The sequence below is a fragment of the Oncorhynchus kisutch genome, linkage group LG24 (assembly GCF_002021735.2).
Source record: "Oncorhynchus kisutch isolate 150728-3 linkage group LG24, Okis_V2, whole genome shotgun sequence".
Classification (NCBI taxonomy): Eukaryota; Metazoa; Chordata; class Actinopteri; order Salmoniformes; family Salmonidae; genus Oncorhynchus; species Oncorhynchus kisutch.
The window spans coordinates 38,179,938-38,185,772 of record NC_034197.2 but is presented as its reverse complement, the minus strand read 5'-3'; positions in this window follow the sequence as shown (position 1 = coordinate 38,185,772).

Here is a 5,835-nt window from a genome sequence, read left to right as displayed (position 1 = left end):
CACTGGGGGGGGGGGTGGGCTCTGCACGGAACGACTGCTCAATGTCCGTGTCCAGCTCCCACACTACCGGCGCCACCAGGCAGGAGGCAGGGAGTATGGGAGGGGGATCCATGGGCCACTCCTCTGTGTCATACAGCCGGGACAGTGCGTCTCCATTCACGTTCTGGGAACCTGGTCTGTAAGATAGGGTGAAAACAAAACGGGTGGAAAACATGGCCCACGTTGCCTGGCGAGGGTTCAGTCTTCTCGCCACCCGGATGTACTCCAGATTGCGGTGGTCAGTCCAGATGAGAAAAGGATGTTTAGCCCCCTCAAGCCAATGTCTTCACGCCTTCAAAGCCTTGACGACAGCCAACAGCTCCCGGTCCCCCACTTCATAGTTTCTCTCTGGCGGGCTGAACTTCCTCAAAAAGAAGGCACAGGGGTGGAGCATCGGTGGGGTACCCGAGCACTGAGAGAGCACGGCTCCTATCCCAGCCTCGGACGCGTCCACCTCCACTGTGAACGCCAAAGAGGGATCCGGATGGGCCAGCATGGGAGCCTATGTAAACAGAGCCCTCAGGTGACCAAAAGCCCTGTCCGCCTCAGCCGACCACTGCAAACATACCGGTCCCCCCTTCAGCAGTGAGGTAATGGGAGCCGCTACCTGACCAAAACCCCGGATAAACCTCCGGTAGTAGTTGGCAAACCCTAAAAACCGCTGCACCTCCTTTATCGTGGTGGGAGTCGGCCAATTACACACGGCTGAAATGCATGAAATCCTTTTCAAAATCTGCCATGAATGACCCGGCCTGGTTCCTTCGATGTCTCAGTGTTCTGTTGTGTCAAGTAATTGTCTTGTATCATCAATCAATCAATCAAATGTTTTTCTAAAGTCCTTTTTACATCAGTAGATGTCACAAATTGCTATACAGAAACGCAGCCTAAAATCCCAAACAGCAAGCAACGCAGATTTAGAAGCATGGTGGCTTGGAAAAACTCCCTAGAAAGGCAGGAACCTAGGAAGTAACCTAGAGAGGAGCCACGCTCTGAGGGGTGGCTAGTCCTCTTCTGGCTGTGCCGGGTGGAGATTTTAACAGTACAAGGTCATGATGTTAAAAAGTTCATAGATGACCAGCACGGTCAAATAATAATAATCACAGTGGTTGTAGAGGGTGCAACAGGTCAGCACCTCAGGAGTAAATGTCAGTTGGCTTTTCATAGCCGATCATTCAGAGTTAGAGACAGCAGGTGAAGTAGAGAGAGAGAGTCGAAAACAGCAGGTCCGGGACAAGATAGCACGTCAGGTAAATGTATCGTCCATGTAAAAAACCTATCTGATCAGGATTAATAATATCCACTAAAAACCTTTTTAATTCTATGTTTTTAATTCTATGTTAATCCGTTTTATCTGTGCTTAGGAGCAAGGTGTGAGGCAAATCTCTCAGGGAACATCCAGTATGTCAGAGAGTGTGTGTGTGGGACATGGATACAGGGAAAGCTAGCTAGTGCTGGGGAGGGATGGGGGAGGCCTCTTCTCTCTTTCCTGTTCTTTTTCTCTCAAGGAAACAATCAAAACCAGTGGTGACGGAAGTCATCGTTCCAGATGTCTCCGTGTCATCCATCACAGCGTGCTTTTCTGCCTTATTTTAGGGGTTTCTCTGCACGTCCTGTTGTTTGGAGGTTTTTGTTTGTTTTGTGTTGTAGAAATGGAGAAAATAGCTGAATGGACTAAATTGGTCCTTTTCTAATAATAAAAACCTAGTACATTATTCATTTGCTCACAGGAAACGTGTGGACATGCTCTCTGCCTGCTCCCTCTCTCTCCCTTTCTCAGTCTCTATCGCTCGCTTGCTCTCTCTCTCTCTCTCGATCCCTTGCTCTCTCTCACTCCCTTGCTCTCTCACTATCTCTCTCCCTTGAAATCTCTCTCTCGCTACATTGCTCTCTCTCTCTCTCTCTCTCGCTACATTTCTCTCTCTCTCTCTCTCTCTCTCTCCCTTGAGATTTCTCTCTTACTCGATACATTGCTCTCTCTCTCTCTCCCTTGACATCTCTCTCTTTCTTGCTACATTTCTCTCTCTCTCTCTCTCTTCCTCCTCTCTCTCTCTCTCTCTCTTCCTCTCTCTCTCTCTCTCTCTCTCTCTTTCTCGCTACATTGCTCTCTCTCTCTCTCCCTTGACATCTCTCTCTTTCTTGCTACATTTTTCTCTCTCTCTCTCTCTCTCTCTCTCTCTCTCTCCCGGTCTCTCTCTCTCTTTCTCTCTCTCTCTCTCTCAACAGTGACCTCTCTACAGTCTCTCTCTCTCCACACCTATTTAGAAATATAACACGTAATAATGTATTCATCGTATGCATAGACCATATTGTAACCATATAACTGACATATTGTAACCATATAACTGACATCAACACTATAAATGCCAACTGAAGCATCAGACTCAGTGTCTGTGGAGTGGACCTGTCCAAGGACTAAGCACCTGCCTGCCTGGCCTGGCCTGTGTGTGTGTGTGTGTGTGTGTGTGTGTGTGTGTGTGTGTGTGTGTGTGTGTGTGTGTGTGTGTGTGTGTGTGTGTGTGTGTGTGTGTGTGTGTGTGTGTGTGTGTGTGTGTGTGTGTGTGTGTGTGTGTGTGTTTGCCTCGCGTGCAGTTATTGCCCCTTTGGGGAGATGCACTTTGGTTTATGGGTTCTTAGTTGTGTGACGACCCTTGCACAGCACGTTCCTCAACCTTTAGCAACGCGAGTTTGGGTTCTTGAAGGCACAAGCATTTGTATTGCTGCTGCTGGAGCGGGCATCGCCCCCCAGAGCTACTCCAATTGGATAGTTCTATGTCTCACTAGTGACTAAACAAACACTTACTAATAAACAATGTACACAGCTAAGGAAACATTGGCTGACCTATGACAGCAAAGAGCAGGATCACAGAGATGTTAAGAAATGAGATCTACTGTGGAATAAATCAACTGTCTGAATGAAAAGTACTAATATCAATATCTCAATCACACACACAACACATTTATACTGTTTTAAACTAAGATAATATACAACTAACAATCACTGAAGATGATAAAACCCTAACTTTAATAACCATAGAGCTGAGACATGTATGCCTATGCAGCCGTGTGGTCTGAAGCGTGGAGGGTGCACATCAGGGAATATAATTATAAATCACAACATAATGGGAGTCACAGGGAGAGGAGAGACCCCATAGAGCTGCTAACACAAACATGTGTGTCTGCGTTTTCGTTAGAGGCAGGGGGGCAGCAGGACAGGGCAGTAGTCACAGTGTTGGGGTCCTTACGAGAGCCCTGACAGAGAAGCATCATGGGAATATGGAGCTTTTCAACTATTCCACCGAAAGTTGATCTGTGTTTTTGAGGGGCAGGCTGTTTTAATTTCATTTAAATTATGCCTGGTGAATGCTTAGTTTAGTTTAGCTTAGTTTAGTTTAGCTTAGTTTAGTTTAGCTTAGTTTAGTTTAGCTTAGTTTAGTTTAGCTTAGTTTAGTTTAGCTTAGCTTAGCTTAGCTTAGTTTAGGTTAGTTTAGCTTAGCTTAGCTTAGTTTAGTTTAGCTTAGCTTAGCTTAGTTTAGTTTAGCTTAGCTTAGTTTAGTTTAGCTTAGTTTAGTTTAGCTTAGTTTAGTTTAGTTTAGTTTAGTTTAGTTTAGCTTAGCTTAGCTTAGTTTAGTTTAGCTTAGTTTAGTTTAGGTTAGTTTAGTTTAATTTAGTTTAATTTAGTTTAGTTTAGCTTAGCTTAGCTTAGCTTAGTTTAGGTTAGTTTAGTTTAGTTTAGTTTAGCTTAGCTTAGCTTAGTTTAGTTTAGATTAGGTTAGTTTAGTTTAGCTTAGTTTAGCGTAGTTTAGTTTAGCTTAGCTTAGCTTAGTTTAGTTTAGTTTAGTTTATGTTAGTTTAGCTTAGCTTAGTTTAGTTTATGTTAGTTTAGCTTAGCTTAGTTTAGTTTAGTTTAGTTTAGCTTAGTTTAGTTTAGCTTTGTTTAGTTTAGCCTAGTTTAGCATAGTTTAGTTTAGTTCAGTTTAGTTTAGTCTAGCGTAGTTTAGTTTAGTTTAGTTTAGCGTAGTTTAGTTTAGTTTAGCATAGTTTAGCTTAGTTTAGTTTATGTTAGTTTAGCTTAGTTTAGTTTAGAGTAGTTTAGCCTAGTTTAGCGTAGTTTAGTTTAGTTCAGCTTAGTTTGGTTTGGTTTGGTTTAGTTTGGCTTAGTTTAGGTTAGTTTAGTTTAGGTTAGTTTAGCATAGTTTAGTTTAGTTTAGTTTAGCTTAGTTTAGTTTAGGTTAGTTTAGTCTAGCATAGTTTAGTTTAGTTTAGCATAGTTTAGTTTAGCGTAGTTTAGCTTAGTTTAGTTTATGTTAGTTTAGTTTGGTTTAGTTTAGAGTAGTTTAGCCTAGTTTAGCGTAGTTTAGTTTAGTTCAGCTTAGTTTGATTTGGTTTGGTTTAGTTTGGCTTAGTTTAGGTTAGTTTAGTTTGGTTTAGTTTTGTTTTGTTTGGCTTAGTTTAGTTTGGGTCCTTGCAAAGGTGTTGTTTTCACATTCTTGTAACTTCCAACTGAAAACATGAGCATGAAGGGCATTAATGTGCTCATTGTATTAAAATGAACTGCCACAGAAAGTACCTTTAGGATTGACAACTGCACAAACACAGGAAAATGCCTACATCAGCCAACATCGTTGGTGCTCTCCCTGGTTTCCTCTTATTGCCCTGTAAGAATAGCCTTGTCTGCCATGCTAACTACACTGAACACAAAAATATAAAGGCAACATGTAAAGTGTTGGTCCCATGTTTCCTGAGCTGGAATGTTCCATGCAAAGCTTATTTCTCTCAAATGGCCACAAATATGTTAACATCCCTGTTAGTGAGCATTTTTCCTTTGCCAAGATAATCCATCCACCTGACAGGTGTGGCATATCAAGAAGCTGATTTAACATCATGATCAATACACAGGTGAACCTTGTGCTGGGAACAGTAAGGTCACTCTAAAAATGTGTAATGTTGAATGCAGATTCCCATACATGACCGTGTCTCTGCTCAGATGCTGAGCTCTATGTTAACCAGTGCAGCCAACATAACAGCGTTGAAATACCCCTCTCTATTCCCTTATCTGCTTCTTAATCCCTCTCTCCCTCTCTCTCCTTAGTAGTAGTGTCTTTGTCTTGGCCTGGCATCCCTGGTGTTTCCTAGACATGTGCCAATGTTAAAGGGGGTTATATAACCTAATGACTCAATAATGCAACCGAGATATATATATATATATATATATTGTTTTTTACAGTGTTATGTTATGTAGGACACTCTTTACTGCTGTTTCCTGTAGTGACAACTGGCCTGGCCCTCCAGGTACTCCACTGGCCTGGCCCTACAGGTACTCCACTGGCCTGGCCCTCCAGGTACTGCTAATGTTTTCGCCCACCCACCACTCTGGGCCACTGCCCATTACCACCATTGGTGGAAAAAGTAGTCAATTGTCATACTTGGTTGAAGGGTAGAGAAGACCAGGTTTGATCTGTTCTGCCCTGACTAAGGAACGTGTGAAGCCATCCCTGGAATCCTGTACATGACACTGCAGTAATTATAACACGCAAAAACGGACAATCACATGCCGTAGTGGACAAACATCACCCGTTGGCCGACCCTAAGAAATCAAAACCCACGCAAACACACACACACACACTAAAGCACACACGTCCGCGTTCCTCCGCCTAAGCCCTCTGTCACACAGAACGATGAATGGGGCCTTTGGGGAATCGCTGTGGAGACAACTTGCGGAAGTTTTGATTTAAGGCTGAATATTACCTAAATAAATGCCTATGCTACCTTCCTTATCTCTGCCACTCCCCTACACAC